Below are 18,638 nucleotides of genomic sequence, written 5' to 3' on the forward strand. Positions count from 1 at the left end.
CTAGACATGGCCTGATGAGCTGTGCTTTGTCCGTGCCCAGGATCCGAACCGTCGAAACCCTGGGCCGCCGAAGTGGAGAGCAGGAACTTAACCACTCGGAGATGGGGCCAGCCCCCAAGGTTTCTTTTCACTCAACCAAGCACCTGAATAATGCCTCAATTAAGAAATAGCAGCAAAGAGGAGAACAAAATGGCAGAGAAGGAGGCAAAGAGCAGAGAATTGGAGAAAGGAAAAGAGAGGAGAAGCTATGCAAGAGGGAAAAACAGCAGCGGGACCATGAACTCTGTCGGAATCAGGTAAAGCTTGAGAAGCTACAAGCTGCAGAGCAGAGAAAGCTACAAGAAAAAAAACAAAACTAGAAGAGCGGAAGCTGCTGCTGGCTCAGAGGAACCTGTGGTCCATCAGGCTGACTGCGGAGCTGCTGGCAGAGCCAAGGACAGGCCAGGCAGGGCTGGTGGTGACCTTCAGCAGGGAGCCGCCTCTTCCTGCTCTGGGCTGCTATCTGTGCATGTCTCTGGAACACAGCCAGTGGCAGGGCCTGCCTTCCTCAGCTGTTTGCCACGGTAACTGAAAGAAGTCAGTCTTAATACTGAGAGAAAAAACACACCAGGAAAAGAAAAACCTGGAGAGTGCACAGTAACAGTTTTTTATTGTTTTAGAGTGACTCTCAGTAACACAAACGTGATATTACTCTTAGCTAGAACGTGCTTAGACTAGTGGACAATCTAAACTAAGCTGCGCGTGGGAACGTGCTAGTCATACCAGTCCTAGAGTTTCTTTGATCTATCTCCCAGCACGGGGTATCAGCATAACCCAACAGAAATATGACACAAGCCATACATACAATTTTAATTTTTAGCAGTTGCATTGAAAAAAATAAGCAGGTCAACTTAATTTTAATAATATATTTACTTAATGACTATATACAAAACATCTTTTGGACATGTACCCAACATAGAAATTAGAGATATTATACATTCTTTTATGGTATTAAGTCTTTGAAATCCGATGTATCTTACATTCATAGCACAACTCAAGTTGGACCAGTCCCAATTCAAGTGCTCAACAGCCACAGGGGGTTAGTGGCTTGTGTACTGGACAGCACATTCTAAAGTAGAACAATGGCTTCAGGTGGTATTTTAGCAGGAGACCATTTTCCTCAGATGCCATCTTAGGCTGAATCTTGTTATGCAAATGAATCAGGGAAGGGTTGCTCAGATTGGAGCACACCCCGGCTCTTAGAGCCCCATTGATGCCCACCTTTGTCCCTCCCACCACTTACAGGCAGTCCTTGCAATTCCAGCATACACTGGTTCCCACTCTTCACCCATCTGCTATTGACTCTCATCTTTGAAAGAATTAGCCTTCCAAAGAGACTGCATTTAAGCAATCATTAATTGTCTCTTTTTCATTTCAGAGGGAAACATAGCTGCTGCTCAAAACTTCTAATCAGGATAAGATAACAAAGGAGAGAATACATTGACTAGTGGGTGGGGTGGGAGAGTGGTCAAAAGTTGGCATTGTCATTGGCCATGCCATCGTACATATCGACTTTCTACTAGGGTTTTTGAAAAACTGAAGGTATCTCTGATACCACCATTATTAGATGTCTGGGCCCTTTATGCCAACTAGGATCGCCAGATAAAACACTGTATTTTAATTTGCTAAACAGGAAAACCCTAGTCCCAACCCCCTGGTGTAGTGCAGTGGGCTTTGGGGGGGGGGGAGCCAGGGGCAGTTGGTTTCTAATCAAGATCAGGTAAGTTCATGTCTCTTAACGTCAGTCAATGAAAACAGGACAACACTAGCTTTTTAAGATTGTTGTGGGGATTGCAGAAATTAGGAGTGATGTTGTAAGCAGTTTGAAAAATTATAAATTTCTTTAATTGGGTTTGAGATTTCCTAGGTGAATTAAGGATCATGGTTTTGAGCATTCCCAGTCTCAAAAGTTCACCAATACACCCAGACAGTGGAATATTATTCACTGCTACAGAGATATGAGCTATTGAGCCATGGAAAGACACGGAGGAAACTGGAATGCATATTACTAAGTGAAAGAAGCCAATCTGAAAAGGCTACATACCGTATGATTCCAACTATAGGAAATTCTAGAAAAGGCAAATCTATGGAGACAATAAAAAGGTCAGTGGTCACTAGTGGAGGGGCATGGGGCACAGATGAATAAGCACAGCACAGAGGATTTTTAGGGCAGTGAAACCATTCTGGATGATACTATAACGATGGATATATGTCATTATACATTTGCCCCAACCCACTGAATGTACACCACCAAGAGTGAGCCCTAAGGTAAACTGTGGACTTTAGTGATTGTGATGTGTCAGTGTAGGTCCATCCCTGCTAAGAAATGTACCATTCTGGGAGTGATGTTGATAATGAGGGGCTGTGCATGTGCGGATGCAGAAGGCATGTGAGAAACCTCTGTACCTCCCTCTCAATTTTGCTGTAAACCTAAAACTGCTCTAAAAAAGTCTTTAAAAAAAAGCGTTCACCAACGTTCTCCCTGAGACTGTATTCCAGGGATCGCTGGGCATATTCGGGTGAATCTAGAAGCCATCCTGAGCGTTTGTGCCTCCCCCTACTGTGTTTGACTGGAACCCTGCTAGAAGCTCTCTATTCTGGACACTCATTTCTTCTGCCCTCCTTTCTTCACCCGCCACACCATCCTTTGCTGCTCAGAGAATGCTTGTGCTGTCTTCTGGATTTGCATTTACAGATTTCAAAATCCGGGGAGAGGTTTTCTCTTGGGTTATAAACTGGGTGAAAAAAAGGATGAATTCCTTCCTTCTTAAAATATTGGCTGTCATATGAAGAAGAAATGAGGATACACGAAATATATAGGGAAGATTTAGCTATTTAAATAGGGAATTTACCAGTTAGAACGTATTTCATTCCCATTTGACTCCCCAGTAATATCAGGGTGTCAGTGAGGGGTTTTGGGGAGGCCAGCATGCTAAGGCTGAATATGTCTCTTTGTTGCAATGTTTCCTGGGCCTTCACACACCTAACATTTTATTTATCCTCGTCACAAAATTGTTTTAAATAAAAATCCAGGCTGTGGACGTGAAGCCTCCTCACACCAGATGAGACCCAGGGGTTGCTCTGCTGCCCCACCTGGCTGAGACCACCCCGCTGCTCTCGTGCCAACCCTCCGTCTGGAGGGTCCCAATCAGGACCCAGTGCCTTTATCGGCTGGCTTTTACATGGCGCAGGAGAGGTGGTATCCAGTCCAGCAGGCCACGCGCTCCCCTCAGGGGATCCTCCCCTTGGTGAGCTAGAGCTCGTAATCCCATGATGTCTGGAAACTTGAGAAACATAAGGATCCCTCCTCCAGGGTGCAAACTTACTCTCCTCTGTTCACCACCTGGGCAGGTCGTCAGGGCTATGAAGCCAGCACCATCCAGTCACCTCTCACTTCCTTGCCCAAAGGAGACTGAGGTGAAGGCCCAAGAAGAGCCCAGAGAAGGAAAGGAAAAGGAGGAGCATCACATAGAGAACAAAGGACAAGACGGTGGGCACAGGGGCCCACACAGCAGTGGGGATGTAACATTGACACCTAGTCCCCTGGAGACCAACAGAGTCCTCACTTCCCGCAAGTGCAGTCCTGGGCCTCCGGACCTCCATCCCAAGCACCCAGAAGACAGCGTGAGTGAGAACACCCAGATGTCTCCAATCAGCTCCTCCTGGGAAAGCCATGTCATCACCATCTCACACAGCCCTGCTGGAGATGTCCTGCCTCCTTGGAAGCCTGATCCATATGCAATGGTGCTCTCTGACCCAACCTCATGCTGCTCCCTGCTGCCCAAGAGGTCAACAAAGGAAGTGCCAGGTGAAGACCCTCTGCCCAGCTCCCCAGGCTCACTGATGTCAGGGAAGATGTGGGATGAAAGCCTGCAGACAGCCCATCAAGGAGCTCTTCTCCCCAGGGATCTCCCAGCAGTAGGTCCTGCAAACAGAGAATCATCATGCCACTTGTGCTCCCCCTGCCACTGCCACTGCCACTGCTGTGGGGCCCAGGTGAGCCACTCCCACCTCCTCAGCTTCCTTGCACAGCTATTGCCAAAAACCCGGGCACCTTGTAAGAGAACAGTGAGTGTCAGCAGAACAAGATCTTGGAGTATAAAACAGGGGGCATGGCAGACCACAGGGCCACTTGGCCTGCCCCTTCCTTCTCCCCACCTTCACCCCTCCGAGTTGCCTCGGAGACTGCAGACTCCCTGCCCCTCGACACTCACCCTTCACAGGTCGCTGCTCCTCCCACTGACTCAGTTGACCTGTCTGCCAGACCCAGGATCCTGTCTGTCCCTCCAGCTCCCTAGACCCCAAATACTGATCAGGAAACAAGATGCACAGTCCTGAACTCTCCTCCTCCTGCTGTTCCTGCCCATTCTCTTCCCCCTTTTAGACCAAGTTCCATTTTGGGAATTCCATTTAGTGAGAATGGAGGCCCTTTTCATTCAGTCAGAGCGACAGCAGCTACTATTTCTGGCCTCCTCACACCTCCAAGCATGGCCACCTTCTCCTTCAAGCTGCCCTCTTGCCAAAAAGAATCCCCAACAGCCACGTGTTAGCTTCCCCCCTCCTTTTCTCTTACCTACTGCTCTTCCACTCCCTTCCTCCAGGACTCCTGTTTTCACAGGCCAGCCCATCCTTTCTGTGGCAGTCCCTTCCACCGTGACAACCACAATATCTGCAGGTCTGACCTCCCAGCCTACTTTAGAGCCTGGCATCACTGACATGGACACGGCTCTCCCTTCCCAGGCTGGCATTCTCTGGTCTCCTGCGGGCTCCAGTGTGAGATCGCTCCCATTTCCCCAGGTTCATTGCAGTGTGGAGCAGAGGGACCTGCAAAGGGACCAGTCTCCACAGCCCACCTTCACTGATGCTCCTCTTCCCCACCCCAATTTTTATCTATCCCTTGGCCCCCAAATTGCCCCTCAGTCCACATGTGGGGCCCCTGATGGGCAGCAGCAGAGAGCCCTTCTCCCCAGTGCTCCTGTTTTCACTGGCCAAGCCCTTGTGGTCCTGTGTCCCCCACACTCCCCCAGGAGGCATCACCTCTGCAAACCTCAAGCATGCCTCTGACACAGATGTTCTGGATCCCACGCCTCCTTCCCAGGCTGTCACCTTCCAGTGTCCCCCTGTCTCCAGGGACAACCACTGCCCATTTTACATGGTGCTTCCTGGTTCTGAGAACACACCACCCAGTGACAGCACTGCCTCGGCCCACATCTCCACCTGTTTACCTGCACAGTCAGTCAGCAGACAGACCGCAATTTCCAATCTTCTCTTTGACCCGGGAATCACCCCTCTGCCCACATTTGGGGCCTGTGGTGGGCAGCAGCCTGACGACTCTTTCCTGTTGGGAAAACTGGCAGCCCTAGCACAGGCCGTAGGCCCCACCCCTCCCGCAGCCCAGCCTCCCAGAGGCAGCATAATGCAACCAGGTTTTACAGTTTTGACATCTCCAGCTTCCGCATTTGGCACCACTGTCAGCACCCACCTGACTCTGAGGGACACCTGAGGTGTTCTCCCCAGTGGCATATCTACTACTACTGGCTTTGGAGTTGCCACCAGGATGCCCAGCATATGGGACAGTAGCTCACTGTTGGCCAATATGGCTCCAGGCCCACTTGTGTTCCTGGGACCTGCAGCCCCCGTGGAACGTGGGAGCTTTGGGGTCAGTGTGTCCACCCCAGGCCTCACCCAGTCACAGGTATCCAGTGCTCTCAACTTTGGGGCAGGACTGAGGGGCACCAGCACCACCTCTGGTCTCCCTTTTGGTCAGATAACTGGGGTCCATCTGGCCACAGCACAGCTGCTGCAGTAGGAGGGCAAGCACCACCCCTGTGTTTGCACCCACTTCTAGTTCCACCTCATTCCGAGCACCGGGGGCCACCCACCCAGAGTCCAGGTGGCACAGAGGGAGGGGATACACCATTCCCATGACTGGAGGACCTGGTATTCCCACTTTCCATCAGTGTACCTGGGGCCCACCTGGCCAAAAGAGAGCAGGTGCAGTCAAAGGGAACAACTCCTTGCCTGTGATGGGAGGCTCCTGTGTCACCAACTGCCATCAGAACACTTAGAGCCCACCTATCCAGAGTGATGGTAGACAGCACAACACCTGCTGAGACTGGATACACTCTGGTTCCCTGTTCATATAGAGCCCGGGGACCGCCCTGGCAAAGCCCAGGTGGTGCCATGTGGACAGCACCATATGATTTTAGACAGAAAACTCTACGCTCAGTCCAAACACCAGAAGGCCCCTCTGACTGTGGAGGAGCCAGCCCTGTGTCTGGAGGCTCCTGGTCAGAGCAACTGTGCCTGTGCTCAGGGCACGGCCAGTGGTACCATTGCCTCTGGGGCACCCTCATCACCTGCCAGGGCCTCATAGGAGCCACCCACAGTTCCTTTCTTCTAACACAAACCTCAACAAATATGGAGGAGATCTTGCTATGCAGACTGTGTGTAACCAGGAACAGGTTTTGCTCCATGGGAAATGGGCTCAGATCCTTCAAGGGAAGCTTAACCTGCTCTCTTCCTACAGCAGCCAGAGGACCACAACTCAGGGGACACATGTGTGGTTGTGTGTATACGTGCAGTATGGGGTATGTATGTGTGTGTTGTGTGTGTTTCTGTATGTGCAGGGTGTGTGTGTCATGTGTGTGCTGGAGGGTGAGGGGCACAGAGCCCACTTCAGAACTGCCCCAGACTTGGGAAGCTCCAGTGTGGAGAACAGAAGCAGCTGCATGTAGCACCAACTGTGCCGTCCCCGGCTGGACTGTTAACGTGGCCGACCCAGGCTCTGGGCCGGTTCTCTCCAGTCTGGGCACTGGCAGGATGCCCACTGCTGCTTACAGGGGCTTCCTCTCCCCCTCCCCATTTGACTCTGTGGGTCCTTATTATGTACATATACATATATATACATAACCTTGTTCTTGTTAATCTCCCTCTGCTCGTGTTCTTTACTCAGCTGTAGGGGAAGAATGGACATAGATGAGTGGTGGTGTGCTGAGCCACACTTACTACGCAAAATGTTCTGTGTCCCAGTGACTGGGTTGCAGAAGCAGCCACACTTCATGACTGCACGTGCTGACCCTGGACTCTCGGTTTGAGCGTGAGGTGACACTCCAGGAGGAAGGAAGGTCCAGAGGAGGGAGAGACGGGGACTCAGCCTGGCCTCTTCCCTCCACGCTGCTCTCTTCTCTCCCAACTCTGACTCACTGGAGGCCACATAATCCCTGGTGTGTGACAGGAAACCACACTTTATGGTTTTAGTTTTTAACATGTTTCAATGTCTTTTTTGTGCATCTTTTTATTTACTTTACACTTAGGCCAGTTGTCCTCACACATTCCCATTTCACCCAGAGAGGATGGATTTGCATCCGGGTTCTCGCATCTGGAGGAAGCAAGAGCTCATGCCTGCCCTTTACCTACTGAAAATGTAAATTTACTTAGTAACTTATCATGCTGCTTAAAATTATCAGAATAGATCTTTAGTAATGGGCCTGGCTCTAATCTAAACCACTAAAATACCAAATCACAAGAATTATAGATGCACCCAGCTCTGGCTGACCCTACAGTTCTGCTGGGTCTCCCTTAGACTTAATAAACGCAAATTCCTGACCTTGTGGAGCCCACATTCTGGTTGGAGGGGAGAAAAGAAACAACAAGCATATGTACATGATCTGGTGGGTGAGCCAGGAAGAGATGCTCTGGAGAATAAAGCGGCAGATGGAGGACTCAGATTGTGGGCAGAGAGTTAAACAGTGGACAGGACGAGCCTCACTGGGAAGGCGGGACTTGAATAGTCTAGAGCGAGCAGACTGAGTCAGATGTCTGAGGGAAAAGCATCCCAGAGCGTGGGAATAATCATGGCAAAGGCCCAGAGGAAGGACGCCCAGTGTCCTCAGGGGGAGCCGGTAACTCAGGTGGCTGGAAAAGTCAGTAAGTGGGAGGGAGGACAGAGAAGGTGTGGGTTGAACTCTCTGCACCACCATTTGTTGGTTGTTTGATCACAAACATCACACTCAACCTTCAAGTGTCTCAGTGAACTCGGTGCTTAATCTGTGGCCTGTTTACTTGGCGAGAGTTTTGGAAGGATCAAATAAAGTAACGCAGGGAAGTGACTTATAAGCCATGTTCTTATTGTTCTATACGTAACGATAGGGGGATAGACAGACAGATAAATTATATATAAATAGATGGAGTGAGTTATTGATTGAATTTTGTGCCCCCCAAATTCATATGTTGAAGCCCTACCCCCCAGCCCCAATGGTGTTAGAGGTGGGGCCTTTGGGGTGATTAGGTTGAGAAGAGGCATGAGGCGGAGCTGCCACGATGGGATCAGAGCTGTTAAAAGAGGAAGAGATGGCAAAGCTTTCTCTGTCCACATGTGTTGGCACAGCAGGGGGTGGCTGTCTGCAAGGCAGAAAAAGGGACCTCACCAGGAACAGAATCCGCCTTGATCTTGGACTTCCAGCCTCCAGAACTGTGAGAAACAAATGTGTGTTGTTTAAGGCCCTCAGTCTATGACATTTTGTTAGAGCAGCCTGAGCAGAGTAGTACAGGTAGGTAGGCAGATGATAAATAGGTACAGAGATGATGGACAGAGGTAGAGCAATAGTGCTTTGATCCCCATTTTAAAGGGAGCATAGAAGCGCTGACTTTTATGAAGTAAACACATGGAAAAGTATGACAACTGAGCCTAAGAATGCACAGCACTGAGCCTAGCACCACACTGATGCGAGCAGCCCTGTAAAGCAAATAGCTCCCCCGAGAGAGGCCACTGGACCCCTCCAGGCCCCTGCCGCCCATCACTCACTCTAAGCTGTCAATCACTGTCCAGAGAGCCATGCCCCTGCTCCCTGGCTCACAGCATCACTGCCCTTTGCAATGGAGCCGCCTCTCAGAGGCAGGGCTGAAACCCAGTTTGCTCCTACAGTCCCACGCCCTGTCTCTGCCATGCCTGCAGTGTCATTGAGAGAAATTTTGAAAATTCATACTTCTTGACATTTTTTTAAATGCTTTCAAGCTAAAAAGAATAATCCTGATAAGACAAATGTTTAACAGATGTGTCACAGATGTAAGATGATTTTTGAATTTCACGTTTTGATGCACTTACACAGCTGAAACGATTTCTAAATAAACAGAAACATTCTGTTATTTTTATGAAAATACATGAACACAATAGCAACTCGAATAATACTGAAATTCAACCCTTCTCACCCTATTCCCCTCTCCAGAGACAGTGTCTCGCCACTTCGATGTTACCCCCATAACCTTAAACATGGTGCTGATCCTGCTGCCTCATGACAGATCCACTTAGACAGTTTCATCACCTAACATGAGGGGGAGGACAAACTCCCTCTCCCTCTGCTTTTCCTCCCTCTTCCTTCCCAGTCCATCATATTCATCTCATCAATTTGCTGCTTCTCTCTTGTGACATCATGTAAATTTGCTCCCTTTAGTGACAAGGGAAGTGGCAGCACAGGGGCTGAAAGCACTGCTTCTGAGATGGACCCCTGGCTTGGATCCTTGTTCTTCAGTTTCTTAGCTCTGCATCCCTGAGTAATTCACAAAACCTTCCTGGGCCTCTGTTTCCTCACCTGTAAACCCAGGAAATGGATAATACCTCTCCCATGGGGTTGCTCTGACGATAGAAATAATAATGCATTTAGTGTCCCACACACAGAAGCTCCCAAGAAATAGCTATTATTATTAATTTCTTGTTTTATCAACTTTCACCCTAATCTCAAGATTTCCTCTATGCCTGATACTGTTTGTGTCCCCACAGTTCCTCTGCTTTTCCTTTCTCCCCGCATGACTCACGTTCTGTCAATAATATATTTGCTTTTGTTTGTCTGTGCTGCTAACATTTACACTTTGTCATGCAATTGAAGCACTGACCCGTGTTTATCCACAGGTTGGTTCTAACAGTTGAAAAAACAATAAATTGTATATATGTGCTTATATATAAGTGAAATGAATGGCAGCAATGACATAAGAGATAGTAGGGAGAAATTAGGAGTGTTCTGTTATTATGAAGTACTTGCACCACCCGTGAAGCAGTATAGTGTTTCCTGAAAATGGACTTGGATTTACTGTAAATGTATATTGCAAACACTAGGAAAATCAGTAAAAAAGGGGAAAAAAAGAAGTACACCTGATGTGCTACAAAGCATGAAAAAATGGAACCATAGAAAATGCTCAATCAAAACCTAAAAAGGCAGAAAAATATTGAAAGACCAAAAAAGGAACAAAGGACAAGGGCACCAAATAGAAAATGGTAACAAATATAACAGATAGTAATCAAACTCTATCAATAATCGCTTTGAATGTCAATGATCTAAATGCACCAATTAAAACCCAGACATTGTCACAGTAGATTTTAAAGAAGACCCACAAGCAACCCACTTTACTTAAAAAAACTAAATATATAGTCTTAAAATATATAGCTTAAAAGTAAGTGAATGGAGAAAGATAAAGCATGCTAACACTAACCAAAAGAAAGCAGGAATAATTGCATTAATTCCAAACAGAGCAGACTTCAGACCAAGGAAAGCTATCAGGGATAAAGAGAAGCATTACACAATGATAAAGGGGGCAATCCTCCAAGAAGACCTAACCACCCATTTTGTGTATGCGCCTAACAACAGACCGTCAAAATACGTGAGGCAAAAACTGAGAGAACTGTAAAAAGAAACACACGAATCCACGATTACAGTTGGAGACTAAACACTCCTCTATCAGACATGGACAGATCCAGCAGGTGGAAAGTCAATTAGAACACAGCTGAACTCAGCAACCCCATCAATCAACCGGAGGTAATGGACACCGACAGACGACTCCACGCAACAACAGCAGACACACATCTTCTCAAGCTCACGGGCACGATTCACCAAGGCAGACCACATTCTGGGCCATAAAATGCACCTTAACAAATTTAAAAGAATGGCAATCATACGTCTACTATTAGACCACAAAAGAATTAAACTAGAAATCAGTAACAAAAAGATATTTGGAAAACCCCAAAATACATGGAGATATAACACACTTCCAAGTAACACGTTGTCAAAAAAGACATCTCAAGACAAATTTTAAAATATTGGGAACCGCAAGAAATGAAATGAAAATGTAATTTATCAAAATTTGTGGGATGCAGCGACAGCAGCGTTTAGAGGAAATTTATAGCATTGAATGCACATACCAGAAAAGAAGATCTGAAATCAATAATCTAAACTTCCACCTTAGGAAACAAGAATAAGCAAATTAAATGCAAAGTAAGCAGAAAAAATTATAAAAATCAGAGCAGAAATCGATGTAATTAAAACAGGAAGTCAATACAGGAAATCAACAAAACCAAAAACTGAGTCTTTGAAAAGATCAATAAAATCGATGAGCCCATAGCCAAGCTAACTAAGAAATGAGAGGCCAGCACTACAGACAGATCCCATGAAAATTAAAAGGATAACAAAGGAACGCTATCAACGCTATCAACTCTACGCAGACAAATTTGATAACCTAGATGAAACAGACCCATACCTGGAACGACACCATCTGTCAAAACTCACAGAAAGAAACAGAATATCTGAATAAACCTATAACCATTAAAGAAACTGAATCAATAACAACCTTCCAAAACAGAGCACCAGCGCAGAGGGATTCACGGCGGCCTCCACCACGCATCGCAGAGACTCTCAGCTCCCCGCCCCCCGCCCCCAAGCCCGCGCAGGGTCGGCCCCGGGCGGACGAGCTCCCGCAGCCCGACCGCAGGTCCCTGCCGCGCAGAGCGTGCCGGGCGGGGGCGAGGGGTCCCCTCTGCGCAGCCCCGACCGGCCAAGCCCCGGCTGAGCCCCCGCCCCACGATGCGACCCGGCCGGTGGGGGCTCCGCGCCCCGCGCTCGCTGTGGGGAACCCCGCACCGCTCGGCCGCAGGGCCCCGCACGGGCCTCAGGCGCCGTCCGCTGGGGCGCGGGGGTGGCCGTCGGGCGGTGCCCGGACCCATCAGGGGGCCACGCGCGGAGCTCGGCGGCCCCGCGCACAGACGGCCGGAGGCGCCGACCACACGCCGCGAGGAGGCCTCACGCCGCCGCCGACCGAGGCTGCTGGCGATCACAGGCTGAGTCTCTGTCCCGGGACCTGCGGCGACGGTGGAAGTGAGTGCGGGCGTGGGCGGGAGCACGGCGACAGCCACGCCTCCTGGGAGAGGTGACAGCTCCCAGGCGCCTCCAGCCCCAGCGCTCGGCCTCCGCCAAGGGCTTCTCCGGCTCCGTAGCCCCGCCCCCCACTGTGGCCCCGCCCCCGATGTACCCCTCCCCGCCGCGGTCCCGCCCCCAGCTGTGGCCTCGCCCCACCGTAGCCCCGCCCCCAGCTGTAGCATTGTCCCCCAGTTCTAACCCCGCCCCTCAGCTGTGGCCCCAGAGCAGCAGGTTGGTCACTGCCGGGTTTTCTTCTGCGCTAGACACATTCTCTTTTTGTGTGTTTTGTATAGGTACTTTTTGTGGTTACTGGGTTGCATTTAACATCCTAAGGTTGTAAAAGTCTAATTTGAATTAACACCAGCTTTAACTTTAAGTATACAAACATTTACAAATTACTTTTTTATGCATTGTGTGCCCAGTAACATAGATTAATAATTTTTATGCATTTATCCTTTAAATCATGTAGGAAATAAAAAATGGAGTTATAAACCAAAATTACAATAATGTTAATTTTTATAACTGCCCATGTATTTACCTTTACTGGCGATAAAAGTGAAGTGTTTAAGATACTGTTTCACAAAATTGAGTTTGCCACAGTTAACGCAGTTCATTAACCCTTTAATTACTTGGTCACCTTGTTAAGATAGAACTGCTTACCACGTGCATGGTGCTTTCTGATGAAATTGCGAGGTGTTTTTTTTTTTTGTCTTTTAAATCACTTTGAGGTTATGTTCTTCTGCTCTTTTCACAGGACACACACAGCTTAAGTGCTTAATCTGCTATACACAGCTGAATCTTTAGACTAGCTCAAGTGTGAGGCAAAAACAGAGTTACGGTTGATCTAAATTTCATCTTCTTTGAAGGGTTCATAGAAGAAAAGTGTGTCACAGCTGGAAAACCACAGGGCTAAGTGCTGGTGGTATAAGCAATAGGAGAGGCCTGGAACTGCTTAACTTTGTGCTCAAAGGTTCTCTTATTTTTGAGTATTGAGGACATGAAAATTATTTACTGAAGTAGATAAGGAAAGAAGTGATGGAAGAACACGAATTATTTTTCTGTGGAACGAGGGAGGACGTGAAGGGGAGGATGTCCCATGAGGAGTTTCTCCTTGTGAGCTACTCAGATGACAGAACTGTTACTACAGAGCCAATCAGGGAACGCCTTGGAAGGCCTTCCACAGTCAGGAGAAGCTCAGCTTTCCATTGTAGGAGGGTCATACTTTTCATAGTTTTTCTTTTTCCTTTTCTTTGCCAATGACAAATATCTATGATGTGCTTGTTCTTTTCCTCTTTTTTAAACAAGGGAATGGCTGTCTTATCGACTTAAAGAAGTTCTTAATATATCCTAGATCCAATTTCTTTGTTGGATCTCTGTATAGCAAATATCTGCTCCCACTGTGTTGCTTTTTTAAAAAAATTCACTTAATGGTATGGTGTTTTGAATAACAGAGTTTCTTAATTTTAATATAATCCACCTTATCATTTTTCTTTTGTGGTTAGTTAGTGCTTTTTATATTCCATTTAAGAAATTTTTGCCTACTTCAAAGTCATGAAGCTATTCATCGAGAATTTATTCTAAAAGCTAAACTGCTTTACTTTTCACGTCAAATTGATTTTCGAGTATGGTATAAGGTAGGGCTCAAAATGAACTTTTCCCCACATGCCTGTTTACTTCCTGACAGCACTGCAGCGTCAACTTAGTCATAAATCAAGTCACTTTGTATGCATGAGAGTCTAAAGTACACTCATACATACTTGGTCTCCTAGTCTATTGTGGGGTCATTTCCACATTGTCTTAATTTCCATACCTTTATGATAGTGCTTGATATCTGATTATAAATCTTCCAGTTTTGTTTCCAAGATTTTCTTGGATGACTTTGGCCTTTTGCATTTCCACACAAATTTTAGAATCACTTGTCAGTTTCCATCATAAAAAGAAACTTGCAAGGATTTTGGTTGGGATAGCCTTGAATCTGTAGATCAATTTAGGGAGAGTAGACATCTGTACCATTTCTCTCAATAATGTTTTGTAAAGGTCAGTGTCGAGCTCTTACATATCTTACTTTCCTTTTTGTTGAAAATTTTACAGAAAAGAAACAATGCAAGTCAAATTATTGGTGTGTAGTGCAAAGCCATGGGCACCTTATGTCTTCTGCTCAGACCTCTCAATTACAGCTGAGACAGCTGAGCCCCAGAGAGGCCAGGTGTGCCGTTCACCAAGTGTGGACCCAGGCTTGATTCTTAGCTCAGTGCTCTTACTACAGACCTGCCCTGCTTCTCTTAAAAACTTTGAATTTAGCATAGTATGTCATTTCCACTCTTCTATAAGCAATTTTAGATTTATTAATCTAACAAAACCGAAGCTCTAAAAAGAGCTATGTTATAAAGAAAAGTCCTGTTTCGACAATCCGTATTTTCTTCTTTTAAATTGTTTAAATCAGGGTTATTTTTTTAATGGACTTTGTAAAATGTATAAGTCCCTTAAGCTGCATGCAAAGTTTTACATGGGGAGACCTGGAGAGATCCCATTTTAATCACCTCAAAGGATTATGTCCCTCACCCTAACAAAACAAGAAGGTTATGAAAGACTAGGTTATTTCATTTTTTTAAGAGAGACAATAAAATTTATCTTAATCTGAAAGTCTTGTGTAGTATCTCCTTCCTTTCTTTGGTCTGAATCATTTGAAGTGTCCATGGTGAACTTGCCATGTTAGGTAAAAAAAGGATAAACACTTAATTACTGAGTTCAGATTTCTGTGTTTGATTTCTTTTAAATAGGCCAGTCTTATTAGGTATAAGTTGCTCTTACTATCTCTTTATTGGTTTTATTACTCTGAAGGATTTAGCTGTACTCTTAGCTGATTTGGAATAGACGCTTCAGTTTTGAAGATCACGTCACCACTCGCAGGTTAGTTTAGATTGTCCACTAGTCCAAGCACTTTCTAGCTGAGAGTAATTTCCTGTTAATGTTACTGAGTCACTCTAAAACAGTAAAAAATTGTTACTGAGCACTCTTTCCAAGTTTTAAGGGTTTTTTTCAGTGTATTCTTTTTCATGGGTATTAAGACATTTCTTTTGGTTATGGTTGTAACCAGCCGAGGGGGCGGGCAGAGACACTGGCCCTGATTTTGAGAGAAACGCACAGATCGTAGCCCAGAGCAGGAGGAGGCAGGTCCAGTGCTGAAGATCAAGCCCAGCCCGCCATGCCTGCAGGTGCCTTGGGTCCACCCAGCAGCTCTCAAATGAGCCTGATGCACCGCACCTTCCTCTGAGGCAGCAGCAGCGTCCCCTGTTCCAGTTGTATGTTCATTTTTGGGGTATTTTTGGTGAAGAGGATCGTCCCTGAGCTAACATCTGTACCAATTTTCCTCTATTTTGTATGTAGGATGCTGTCACAGCATGGCTGATGAGCAGTGTGTAAGTCCATACCCAGGATCTGAATCTACAAACCCGCGAACCTGTGCACCCCTGGGTGCCCCTTCTAATTTTCGTAAAAGTGATGCTAGCTCATGGAAAAATATTCAAACACTAAGGAAAAATATGAAATGAAAAAGCAGGTCTTCCTCCATCTCTTTCCAGCTTTGCCCTGTCTCACTCCCACTACCCAGAGGTAACCACCCTTGCCTGATCCTTGTGGGAAATTAGGCACCTGATATCAGTGTATATAAATACCCCTTGTAAAATATATAAATTAGATTATCTTATAAATAATACTTTGCACACTGCTCATGTCAGTAACAAAATACTTTGGAAAGCTTTGCAGAACAGCACTCATTGCTCTAGGTCATCCTTTTTTTATTTTTGACCACCTTAACCTTTTATTTAATTGAGGTAACACTAGTTTTATAATGTTATAAATCAATGTTACCTCATTTTATTTGATGACAGCTCTTTTCCAAAAGAGTCAAAAATGGGACTTATTGTTAACCGCTGTCCTTCATACCGTGTCAGGTTACTTTCTTTCTTAAATTCAAAAACTGGAGTGAGGGCTGTAGTGTGCCATTGATTTACACACTAACCCTGAAAAGGTGAGAAGACACTTACAGATCTACAAACAAGAAACTACTTGCATTTGCACAGGAAAGAAATCTCGGCCTTAACTCTTCATTGTGCATGGTGGATTTTGAGATTGCAAATATGACGCAGTTTGACTACTTCTACCAAATGCACAGATAAAAGTATGCTGGTTTCACTTTTCACTGTGGCAAAAAATGTCTTCTTTGGATCTAACACGTGGGTGTATGACAACGGAAAGAAACACCCATAAATGTGTATCCATGTTGTCTGGACTTCCCTTTGTGCCTTTAGAAGATGTAAGGAAACTTTTGAGCACACTGTGGAGAACGCAGAAGAAAACTTTAGATGGCCTAATGGGTTAGGTGGAGAGATTGTCTGTGGCAGGCGTGGCAGAGGCAGAAGAACAGAAGCTCCGAGATTTCCACCAGAAACTTGGAATATTTATCCATCAGTACTGAATGGTGATCAGACCAACTTCCCAACACCAACAGCATCAAATTTGTATAACAGAAGTTAACAGATGTAGGGATATACAGCCAATAATCAGGGCAATCCATACTTGGGAGCAATTGCTCGTTGACTTGAGTAAACCTGCCAAACTTCATGATGAGGATGAATAAGAATAAATGTGAGATCAAATTTATTATGAATTACAATAAAAATAGAAAAATTTTAACAAAGTTAAATTTTTGTATTATTTAACAAATAATGGACCAAATGTCTTTATGGATGTTTTGGACAGAACTAAATTTCAGGGACCTTTTTGGTGTAGACCAAGCAGCTCAATGGATGTTTTGGAGAGACCACTCTTGGACAGAGTGTGTGAACTTAACCACTACGCCACTGGGCTGGTCCCCAGTTGTATTTTTTTCTTTGAGCTTTTTCTGCTTCTCTTCATGTAGCTTCTTGAGATTTTTCTGATTCCAATGGAATTCATGATCCCTCTGTTTTCGTTCCCTCTTGTGAAACTTCTTTTTCTTTCTCTCTCCAGTTCTTCTAGCTCTTTCTGTTTCCTTTCCTCCGCTCTCTCCCTATTCTCTGCCTCTTTCTCTTGGTGCTTTTGTTCTTCTCTTTGCTGCCCTTTCTTCACTAAGCTATCACTCAGATGTGTGATCGAATCAAAAGAAACCTTGATGTTGCAGGCCACGGCCTTGCCACCCTCACCTTTATACGTGAGCTACATCTTGCCCAAGGCACACACAGCATGGACAAAGCCCACGTACCCACGGTACTGGACATATGCTTTGAAGTTCAAGTGTCCCCCAAAACTGAAGATGTGCAAGTTCTGGCAGGTCACCTCCTCCTCGTAGGGGTCCAGCATGGGGATGTCCACTTTGCACATCTCCCTAAACGTCTCAAACACCTTGACTAGAACCTCTTCATTGGGCTTCTCTGAGCCTGACTCCTTCAGGGGAACCATTTGAGGGCGGCCCATCCAGGTGAATCATGTCCAGCTTCTCTCCTGGCAACAGTCATTCATATCATTTGCCTGACGAAGAGGTAGTCCCAGTCATAGCAAGTGGGGAAATAGATTTTGACCTTGGTTATGGGTACCTTGAGTACATCGGAGAAGCTGCTGAGCTGGATGGTCTTGCCACCAAGGCAGGCCAAGAAAGACTTGACCAGACTCTTGTTCTCCGCCTCACCTTTGAGGTAGATGTTGTCCATGGTGCTCTCAGAAGCTGGGAGGATGGAGAGCTGGTGATGGTGCACCGTGAACTTCAGCCTTTCCATCACCTCCCAGGTGTAGATGGACTCTTGGGCTGCTGCAGCTGTGGGAGGGCCAGGCTGAGAGTCATCTTTGTGGTGGGCTTGAGGTGGAGCCTGTACAGAAGAGAGAGCCCCACTGCTTCAGAGGCATCATGGACCACGGTACCTGCTGCCGTAGCCTGGGCATTGGGCTGGTGTGGAGCTCTGCCTGTGTCCCAGGCTGCTGCCACTCTGGCTTAGCTTGTAGACACCTGTGATGACCCAGCAGATGTGGCCTCCCCACTGCCATCACCAATGGCAGCTGGTGCAGGCTCCCCTGAAGGGACCAACACCACTGCCACCTGCCCCTGTGACAGAGCTAAGTGCTGGAGATACAAAGGTTAGTAGACACATTAATTTCTGCCTTTGAGAACTTCAGTCCAGTGAGAGACAAAGAACAAGTAACCAGTTTCAAATAGGCCCTCTGGGCTGCAGAGACCTAGACTGTCTTATTCATAGTTGTATCTACGATACCTGGGCCATACCGCTGGATAAATACTTGATGAATAAATAAATAGAGGAATGAATGCAGAGTACTAAGGGAACACAGAATGGAGGCTTAGGGAAGGCTTTCTAGAGGAAATGCTGACTCCAATGGTCAGAAAAATGGTCAGGCAAAGCAGGCTGGAGAAAGTATTCCAGAAGGAGA

At 46.5% G+C, this 18,638-nt stretch overlaps 1 long non-coding RNA gene and 1 pseudogene across 1 annotated transcript; both read right to left on the reverse strand.

Moving 5' to 3' along the window:
• Nucleotides 1-630: 630 nt before the first annotated feature.
• LOC139078784 (uncharacterized) lies at nt 631-6,078 on the reverse strand. Its single transcript, XR_011531898.1, has 2 exons — nt 5,265-6,078; nt 631-3,964 (listed from the first exon to the last, which is right to left on the reverse strand). It is a non-coding gene; the product is annotated as an uncharacterized lncRNA (long non-coding RNA).
• A 3,119-nt stretch (nt 6,079-9,197) lies between these two features.
• Nucleotides 9,198-18,039, reverse strand: LOC103564434 (A-kinase anchor protein 17A-like; annotated as a pseudogene).
• Between the last annotated feature and the right edge of the window lie 599 nt (nt 18,040-18,638).

This window comes from Equus przewalskii, chromosome 22 (genome assembly GCF_037783145.1).
Source record: "Equus przewalskii isolate Varuska chromosome 22, EquPr2, whole genome shotgun sequence".
NCBI classification, from domain to species: domain Eukaryota; kingdom Metazoa; phylum Chordata; class Mammalia; order Perissodactyla; family Equidae; genus Equus; species Equus przewalskii.